Source organism: Muscardinus avellanarius (assembly GCF_963383645.1).
Source record: "Muscardinus avellanarius genome assembly, chromosome: 6".
Classification (NCBI taxonomy): domain Eukaryota; kingdom Metazoa; phylum Chordata; class Mammalia; order Rodentia; family Gliridae; genus Muscardinus; species Muscardinus avellanarius.
Window position 1 is genome coordinate 42676828 of NC_137791.1, and position 10122 is coordinate 42686949.

Genomic DNA, 10122 nt, shown 5'->3' on the forward strand with positions numbered 1-10122 from the left:
TTAGTGAGGCTCTCAGCAACTAAGTGAGACCCTGTTTCCAAATAAAGTATAAAATAGGTCTGGGAGTATAGCCCAGAGGTAGAAAAGCCCCTGGGTTCCATCCCCAGTACACCCCCCCCAACACACACAGATGGGATTTGAGCTTGGCATGGTGGTACATGCTTGTAATTCCAGCACTTGGGAGGCTGAGACAGGAGAATCACAGGTTGGAGGACAGCCTCAGCAAGTAGTGAGATTCTTATTAACCTAGTGAGACCCTATTTCGAAATAAAAATAAGTAGACCTGGGGGGTGTCGCTCAGAGGTAGAATGCCCCTGGTTCTATCCCCAGTACAAATAAATAAATAAAATGGAATTTGAGTTATACCCTTAGCCTCTCCCTCTTTTTTTTTTGGGGGGGGGATGGAATCCAGAGGCATTCTACCTTTGAGCTACACCCCCAGTCCTATTTTTTATTTTGAAACAGGTTCTCACTAAGTTGCAAAGGGCCTCACTAAGTAGCTAAGTCTACCTGTGAACCTGTAATCCTCCTGTCTCAGCCTCCCAAATACTGGGATTACAAGCATGCACCACCATGCCTGGATTTTCTCTCTCCTTTTAAAACAGAGCTTCACTAGGTTGCTGAGGGTCTTGGTAAGTTGCTGGGGCTGTAATCAAACCTGTATCACTCCAGTCTTAGCCTCCTAAGTGCATTACCAAACCAAGCCCTTGCTGGTTTCTTTTTGTTTGTTTGTTTGTTTGTTTTTGGTACTGGAGATTGAGCCCAAAGGCATTCTACCTCCACACTACACCCTCACCCTAATTTTATTTTTATTTTTTGAAACAGAGTCTCATTAAGTTGGTGAGAGTCTCATTATTGCTGAGGCTATACTCAAACCTGTGACCCTCCTGTCTTGGCCTTCCAAGGACTGGGATTACAGACATGTACCACCTCACCCAGCTTTAAGGTGAGGAACTCCTTCCCCCGACCCCTGCCATGAGGCCCAAAAAGTAAAGGGGCCAACAGACTGTGAGCTGAAGCCCTTCAGACTGTGAGCCAGAGCAAACTTCCTCCTGATCAGTCCATTTCACATGTGTAGGTAATGGGAGTCGACCTCACTAAACCTTTCTGGCTGCTGAAGGCCTGTAACTGGACATGCAGGGCAGTAACACACTGGGACAGAATTCTCAAAGTGGGGTGTGAGGACCCCTAAAAATTCTAGAGAATTTTTTAATTCAGTTTTCCTTTTAGGGGATAATTTAAAGAATTTACAGTGTATATATTCAAGATACTTCACAAAATTTGGTCCCAGACTAGAAGCATCAGCCTGCCCTGGGGCTGATTAGAAGAGCAGAATCTCAGACTCAGTCCAGACAGTGGAATGCGAGCTGCATTTCCCAAGATCCTTAGGAAATTCTCTAATCTGGCTGCCCAATATTGTAGCCACTAGACATGATGTGTTGCTATTTTTTCTTTTTGTTTGGTACTGGGGATTGTTGGACCCAGGGACGTTCTACCTTTGAGCTACATTGCCAGCCCTGTTTTTATTTATTTGTTTGTTTGTTTATTTGTTTGTTTATTTATTGTGGTGCTGGGGATGGAACCCAGGGGCATTCTACCTCTGAGCTACACCGCTAGCCCTATTTTTTTTTTTTTTTTTTTTTTTTGCGGGTCTGGGGATGGAACCCAGGGGCATTTGACGTCTGAGCTATATCCCCTGCCCTATTTTTTATTCTTTATTTTGAAACCGGGTCTCACTGAGTTGCAGAGGGCCTCACTAAGTAGCTGAGGCTGTCGGCAAACTGCGATCCTCTGGTCTCAGCCTCCCGAATGCTGGGATGACAAGTGTGCGCCACCACACCCGCTCTCAGCCCTATTTTTTTTTTATTCTTTATTTTGTTGTTGTTGTTTGTGGTACCGGGGTGTGGAATCCAGGGGCATTTGTACCTTTGAGCTACACCCCCAGCCCTATTTTTTATTCCTTTTATTTGTGAAACAGGTTCTCACTGAGTTGCGCAGGGCCTTGCTAAGTAGCTGAGGTTGTAGTAACCATGATCCGCGACCCTCCGGTCTCAGCCTCCCAAATACCGGGATTATAAGCGTGCGCCACCACGCCCAGCTTTATTTTTTATTTTGAGACTGGATCTCACTAAATTGCTGACACTGGTCTCGAACTGGAGATCTTCCTGTCTCAGCCTCCCAAGTACTGAGATTACAGGTGTGCATCATCACGCCCACCAAAATTAAAGTTAACAGAAGAACTCTGTCCCTCAAAAACCTTGGTCATGTACCAAGTGCTCAAAAGCCCTGCATGCTTAGAGCTCCCCTATCAGCACAGAAATAGAGCATTTCTGTGAGGAATGGTAGCACACACCTATAATCCCAATACTTAGGAGGTGAGACAGGAGATTTGCAGGTTCGAGGCCAGCTTCAGCAATTTAGTGAGACCCTCAGCAACTTAGACTGATTCAAAGTAAAAAATAAAAAGGGGTGGGGAGGATCAGAGGTAGAATGCCCCTGAGTCTAATCCCAGAGAGAGGGTGAGGGAATAGTGCATTTCCATCATCACAAAAGCTTGTACTGAACAGCACTGCTGAGTCCACAGCATCTGAACAGCCACCTTACTGTGGTACCTGTTCTTAGAATTTGCATTGGTTTTATGTTTACAGTTGCATTTGGTGTTAATGAAATTTAAACATCATAGGGGTAGAAAGGAAGGGCACTGAAAAATTGATTCATAGGTCTTTGCAACTCAAAGAATTTGTGCTAGAAGAATTAGCTGCATAGTTACACGATGGTGGCTATTTCATATCAATTCAGCTTTTTAAAGGCATCATTTTCTAATACTTTATAAGCAGTAAGTTTGCAATTATGTAGTGAACAACTCTTATAAATTGCACTCTTCAAGTTTTCAGGATTTGAGGGCACATTAGTAAGATAACAGATCGGTGGTTTAAGGTTTATACCCTTCAATGCACTGACTCAGAGTTTAAGATAATGCACCGACTCACAGCTTCATCAGTGTGTGAATCAGCGTTCAAACGTATCTCTCTAGTATTAAACACCTCATAGGCAATAACTTCAGAAAAACATTGTCTGTCACGTTAAGGCTGTTCATTTGAATTTCATTTCTAAAAGTATAACTCATTACACCAAGATGAGAAAGAAGAATTCTGATTACCTCTCAAAATAGATGCAGCGCTCAATAAATAAATATGTATATGAGTTCTCTAAGTTTGAATAATTAATATTACAATGCTTGTTTCTTACTTTTAGTGAAACCACATGAAACAGAAAAATGTATCTATTGAAACCATATCAGAATCAATGCTCTATCTTTAAAATATAAAAGCACTTAATAAGCCAGGTGCAGTGGTGCACACCTGTAATTCCAAGAGGCGGAGACAGGGAGATCTCAGTTTCAAGCCTTAACAATTTAGTGAGCCCCTGGTGGGGGGGTCCAGCAAGTGCTTACTATCAATATGATTTACCTTATGATGTGAGACTATAATGTACCAATAAAAGCACATTAAAAATAAAATAAAATGAAAAGGGCTGGTGTGTAGCTCAGAGGTAGAACACTCCGGGGCTCAATTCCCAGTACCAAAACAAAAAAAAGTTTAATAATACAACTGATTCTGCATGTATAAGAGTCAAACACAAAAACACAGGGGGTAAAATCTCCTATGTTTAATTCTCCACATCTCAAAGATAACTGCGTAAGTTAGTAGTTTGGTGTATCATTTCGGACTTTCCCCCTATACATTACCACCTTTGCATGAGTCAGTTCTAAGCTAGAGTCTGTATAGTGCTGCAGATAGTTGTAAGCCAGGTCCAGGATGCCAACTATCTAATTCCTGATCACACAGTACTCTTCACGTCATTTAGTGTGCTAATCATGCTTCTCATCTACTATTGATGAAGTCATTTTAAAAGGAACTCAGCCGGGCGTGGTGGCACACGCTTGTAATCCCCGCACTTGGGAGGCTGAGACAGGAGGATCATGCAGGCTCTAAGCCAGCCTCAGCTACTTAGTGAGGGCCTCAGCAACTTAATGAGACTCTGTTTCCAAATAAAGTATAAAAAATAGGTCTGGGAGTATGGCCCAGACATAGATAAGCCCCTGGGTTCCACCCCCAGGACCACACACAGAAACAAACAAACAAACAAAGGAACTCACTTGACAATACTGTAAGAAGGGAGTTTCCCAAGCTGTTAGGTCTAGGAATTACTTGGCTTGTTAAAACACAGATTCCTCAGCCATGCTCTCAAACACTTTTTCTTTTTTTTTTTTTTTTGGTGGTACTGGGGTTTCTGGAAGCCCTTCTACCTCCGGGCTACACTCCCAGACCTATTTTTTATTTTTGGAAACAGGGTCTCCTAAGCAAGCAAGCGCGGCTGGCTTCGAACCTGCACGATCCTCCTGTCTCTGCCTCCCAAGCGCAGGGATTACAAGCGTGCGCCTCCACGCCTGGCTAAACATCAGTCTTATTAAAGATGCAGTTTCTGCCCAAGATGTTGGGGTGCATTCACATTTAAGGGCTTCCTCTGCTCCACGCTCTGAAACAACATATGTGTCTCCATGTACCAAAAACGTAATGTGGTAGGCAAAGCACACATGGTGCGTCAGCTAGGTTCTAGGTTCCGCAGAAAAGAAAATTAAAACATCATGCGCCGTCTACAGCGTAGCTTGTTAGGTCCTAACCTCTTCATTTGCTTGGAGCCATTTTTGTAACCATTCGTAAACTGTAGGTAAGGGATAGGTATGTAAATCCTGTCCAATCTGATTAAATATACTTGGCTTTCCCTTCTGTAGAAGCACCAGTGTTATCTCTATTTGCACCTTATCTTAACACTCATCTCCATAATCGGAATTGCTTTTTTCCCTTTTATTAATTAATTTATTAATTCATTCAATTTTGCAGAACTGGGGATTGAACCAGGGGCATTCTACCTCTGAGTTATACCCCAGCCCTATTTTTTTTTGGGGGGGGCGGGTCTGGGGATGGAACCCAGGGGCATTCAACCTCCGACCTACACCCCCTACCCTATTTTTTATTATTTATTTTGAAACCGGGTCTCACTGAGTTGCAAAGGACCTCACTAAGTGAGGCTGTCTGCGAACCGCGATCCTCCAGGTCTCAGCCTCCCAAATGCTGGGATTACAAGCGTGCGCCACCATGCCCTGCTTACCCCAGCCCTATTTTTATTCTTTATTTTGAAACAGGGTCTCACTAAGTTGCAGAAGCTGGCCATGAACCTGTGATCCTCCTGTCTTAGCTTCCCAAGTACTAGGATTACAAACGTAAGCCACCATACCTGGCTTTTTTTCCCCTTTTAACCAGCTATAATTCTACCTGGTTCTTTCATATCATAATAGTAAATTAAATTCTTTAGTGTGTGTGTGTGTGTGTGTGTGTGTGTGTGTGTGTGTGTGTGTGTGTTGTGTGTGTGTGTTTTAATCTAGGTAGAATTATACAAAAAATGTATTTAATGCCTGAAAGCCCCCTTCCTTGGGAGGGTGAGGCACAGGATCTCAAGTGTGAGGCCAGTCTGGGCAGCTGGTAAGACACTCTCAAAATGAAAAATAAAAAGCTGGGTGTGGAGGTGAATGCTTGTAATCCCAGTATTTGAGAGGCTGAGACAGGAGGACCACAGATCTGTGGCCAGCCTCAGCTACTTAGGCCCTCCGCAACTTAGTTAGACCCTATTTCAAAATTAAGAATAAAAATTAGGGCTGGAGGTATTGCTCAGAGGTAGAATGTCCCAGGCTCAATCACCAGAACTGCAAAAAATAAATAAGTAAATAAATAAAATAAAAACTAAAATAAAAAGGCTGAGCTGTCGCTTAGCGGACAACACTTGCCTCTTTTTTTTTTTTTTTTTTTGGTGGTGGTACTGGGGGTGGAACCCGGGGGCTTTCTACCTCTGGGCTATACTTTATTTGGAAACAGGGTCTCACTAAGTAGCTGAGGCTGGCTTCGAACCTGTGCGATCCTCCTGTCTCAGCCTCCCAAGCCTGCGCCACCACGCCTGGCTGCCTTTTTTGTTCTAATGAGGCAACTCTTGGGGGATCCTAGGCCGCTTCAGGATAGCAGAAAGACTAAGGATGCCAGAAGGACTAAGCCTTGATTGGAAACCACAAACTGTCAGTCCCACCTTCTCTAACCTACAGAGAGGGGAGGGGAGAAGAGCAAAGAGCTACGAGTTGAGTTTCTACATCTATCACACCTGTGTTCTGTGAGCTACTGTAGCAAACTGCCGAGCCCTAGGAGGGGGCCGAATCCTAGCTGGGGGGGTCAGAGGTACCCCACTTGCAAATGCTTTGGAAGAGGGACTAGCTTGTGGGATTGAGCCTTAACTCGTGGGATCTGATCTAACTCTGGTAGTCTGTGCCAGGCCTGACTGCAGGACACCCCGGTAGCATATGAAGAGTTGAGATCTAGTTGGTGGTGTGAACAAACCCCACATTTGGTGTCGGAAATATTCTATGGGCAGAAACACATCCTAGTTAGCCAGATGGGGATGTGAGTTTTCTGAAAACTAACTTTTAACTCTGCAGAAGACGTGACTGAGCGTTTGACTTTTTGGTGAAAGGAGGCACTAAAAGTGGCCTTTGGCAAGCCCCACTGCAATTTCACGGCTTGATCTACATCTCTCCATTGTCACCACAGCACCCCAGGACAGAGCCAGTGCATGCCATTTTAAGAACTGACTCTGAGCTCAGACCACAGGATTTCAGTGGGAGGCAACATAAAATTACTATCCAGGAAGAGATACGTAAGAATGAAAGAAAACTCCTGCTTAGAGCCTGTAATTCAAAATTCTTAGCTGGGCTTGGTGGCGCACGCTTGTAATCCCAGCATTCAGGAGGCTGAGACTGGAGGATCACGGTTCGCGGACAGCCTCAGCTACTTAGGAGGCCCTCTGCAACTCAGTGAGACCCTGTTTCAAAATAAAGAAAGCCAGGCCGGGCGTGGTGGCGCACGCTTGTAATCCCCGCGCTTGGGAGGTGGAGACAGGAGGATCGCGCAGGTTCGAAGCCAGCCGGGCTGGCGTAAGAGACCCTGTTTCAAAAATATAAAATAGGTCTGGGAGTGTAGCCCGGAGGAAGAAGGGCTTCCAGGAACCCCAGTACCACCAAAAAAATAAATAAATAAATAAATAAATAAATAAATAAAAAATAAAAAAAAAATAAAGAAAGAAAGCCAGGCGTGGTGGCACACGGTTGTAATCCCGTGCTTGGGAGGCTGAGACAGGAGGATCGCACAGGTTCGAAGCCAGCCTCAGCTACTTAATGAGGCTCTCAGCAACTTAGTGAGACCCCGTTTCCCAATAAAATATAAAATAGGTCTGAGAGTATAGCCTGGAGGTAGAAAGCCCCTGGGTTCCACACCCAGTGCCACAAAATAAATAAATAAATAAATAAATAAATAAATAAGAAGAAGTATAGGACAGGAGGTGTAGTTTGGAGGTCAAACACCCCTGGATTCCATCCCCAGACCCACCCCCCAAATTCTAAAATATAAAAAATGCTAAGAAAAACATAAAAATGTATTTTGAAGGTTAATTCACCTTGGTAAAAATAAAAATAAGAAAGTCATTTAAAACTACTAATATTTCTGGCTTTCAAAAAGGTAAGTGGAAAAATTGACTTAAAAATAAATGTCTATAGCCAGGCGTGGTGGTGCATGCCTATAATCTGAGGAGTTGGGAGACTGAGACAGGAGAATCATAGGTTTAAGGACAGCCTCAACAATGTAGTGAGATTCTCAGCAACCTAGTGAAAGCTTGCTTCAAAAACTAAACGAAAAGGGTTGGAGGTATAGCTTGAAGGTAGAATCCCTTGGTTTAATCTGTAACACACAACTAATCAGGAGTCCTGGAAATGAAAATGTACAACTATGTACATGTTTGGTGGGGCGGGGGGGTTGGTGGTACTGCGGTTCCTGGAAGCCCTTCTACCTCCGGGCTACACTCCCAGACCTATTTTTTATATTTTTATTTGGAAACAAGGTCTCCTAAGCCAGCGCGGCTGGCTTCAAACCTGCGCGATCCTCCTGTCTCTGCCTCCCAAGTGCGGGGATTACAAGCGTGCGCCACCACGCCCGGCTATGTACATGTTTAAAGAAAAAAAAAAAAAAGCTCTGCTTAATGGAACAGATAAATTCTAGATGGGATAAAGTCAACAGAAAGGATAATTAGCCTAGAGCACTGAATAATATTTCACCCAGGGCCAGCTCAAAAGATACAGAAAGTTTAAAAATACAAAAGGCAGTTAAGTTTATACAATGCCGGTGAGAATATAAAACGGCACACTCATTCTAGAAAACACTCGGCAGTTTCTCTTCATTTTTCTGTGTGTGGGGGGGGAGGGAGGCAGTACTGGGGATTAACCCAGGGGCATTCTACCTCTGAGCTAAACTAGCTTTTTAATTTTTTATATTTATTACTTACTTACTCACTTACTTAATTGGTGGTACTGGGGATTGACTGGAGGCATACTATCTCTAAGCTGGTCTCCCAGCCTGATTTTTAAAATTTTTGTCCTTTTTTTTTTTTTTTTTTTTTTTGCGGTAATATAATGGGGATAGAACCCAGGGGCATTCTAACTCTGAGCTATACCTAGCCCAATTTTCTTTTTCTTTTTTTTTTTTTTTTTTTTTTTTCCGGTACTGGGGATGGAACCCAGGAGCATTCTACCTCCAAGCTACACTCCCAGCCCTATTTTTTTTTTTTTATTCCTTATTTTGAAACAGGGTCTTAGTAAGTTGCAGAGGCCTCACTAAGAAGCTGAGGCTGTTTTCGAACCGCTATCCTCCTTCTCAGCCTCCCAAATGCTGGGATTACAAGCATGCACCACCACGCCGGTTCCTTTATTCTTTATTTTGAAACAGTGTCTCACTGAGTTGCAGAGGGCCTCACTAAGTAGCTGAGGCTGTCCATGTACCCAGATCCCCCTGCTGTCTCTTTATTTTGAAACAGGGTCTTGCTAAATTGCTGAGGCTGTTTTCTAATCTGTGAAGCTCCTGTCTCAGCTTCCCAAGTACTGGGATTATAACCATGTGCCACATGCCCGGCTAATTTTTTATTTTGAGACAAGGTCTTGCTAAGTTGCTGAGGGTGTCACTAAGTTGGTGAGGCTAGCTTGAACCTGCGATCCTCTTGTCTCAGCCTCTCAAGTATTGGGACTGCAAGCAAGTGCAGCCCCGCCTGCCTTTGCAGTTTCTTATAAGGTTAAACATGTAGCCACATGTGACTCAGCAGTCCCAATAATAGCTATTTTCCTTAGAGAAAAGGAAAGGCCCCTTCACACAATCTGCACAGATGCCATTTCATTTCCTGCCACCAGAGTGCATGCTTCTGAGCACAGGCAGGGAGCTGCGGCCTCAGGGCTGTGTCCCAGCCCCTGGAACAGAGCCTGTAATAGAGCAAGGCTAAGTGAACACACCTTAAACATATGCATGCAAATCTTCAAGACGCCAAGGGAAAATAACCACCCTATACCCGAAGGGAAATTACTTAAGGCTGAAAAAAATGAAGAGCTTTTCAGACATATAGGATCATAGTTTCTTTTCCACAGATCTTTGCTAAGGAACATCTTCAGGAAGAAGGGAACTAAACCCCAGTGTAAACAGAATGAAGGATTACACTGTTATGGCTGAGCTATGCCTCCCTCCCAGTTCATACGAAGTTCTAAACCCTGAGAACATGATTGTATTTTTGTTGCTGCTGCTGTTGTTACTAGTGATTGAATCCAGGGGCAGTCTACCTCTGAGCTATATTCCCAGCCTTTCTTTTATTTTTTATTTTGAAACAAGGTCTCACTAAGTCACTAAGTCACTGAGGTTGGCCTCAAACCTGCAATACTGCTTTCTTAATCTCCTAAATACTGGTGTATACTACCACACCCAGCTAACGTGATTTTTTGGGGGTTTTGGGGGTTTTTTGGTATTGAGGATTGAACCCTAAAACATTCTACCTCCAACCTACACCCCAAGCCCAATTTTATTTATTTGGAAACAGGGTCTTACTAGGTTGTTGAGAGCCTCACTAAGTTGCCAAGGCAGGCTTTGAACTTACAATTCTCCTGTCTCAGTCTCCCAAGTACACCACTGCACCAAGCTAATGTGACTGTATTTT